Genomic DNA, 500 nt, shown 5'->3' with positions numbered 1-500 from the left:
GGTGGCGGGGAGAAGGCAGAAATCCTCAATAAATAAATAAATTTAAAAAAAAAAAAGAAGCAGCCACGGCCCAAGTACACAGGTTTCAGATATTCAAAATGCCGTGTCCCGATGTGAAAACAGTTTAATGGGGTTATTACAGTAACAGAACAAAGAAATTCTTAAACCAAGGCACTTTTCAAAACTTGGTGGAAATACTAAGTGGGAGGTACCAGGAGAGTGAAAATATGTCAGTCACAGGCCACAGATGCTGTCTGACTGCACTCTCTTCCTGGTGGTCAGTAGAAGCTATGGTCTTTTAGCACATTCTGCAAATAACAAGGTGTGAGTTCCCATGCAGAGGTGGGCAAGGAGTGGCTATTTAGGAAACTGAAGATAACTCAAGATAAATTGTAATTAGACTCTAAACACACTGTGTTCCAAACTCTGCGATCCTTACAGTTTTAACTGGTTAACCAGCCTTGCAAGAGATTTCAGCTTGAAAGTGCAGCTCTTTTCTG

The sequence above is a fragment of the Microtus ochrogaster genome, unplaced genomic scaffold, assembly GCF_000317375.1.
Source record: "Microtus ochrogaster isolate Prairie Vole_2 unplaced genomic scaffold, MicOch1.0 UNK12, whole genome shotgun sequence".
Taxonomy (NCBI): domain Eukaryota; kingdom Metazoa; phylum Chordata; class Mammalia; order Rodentia; family Cricetidae; genus Microtus; species Microtus ochrogaster.
Note: the sequence above shows the minus strand (reverse complement) of the source record.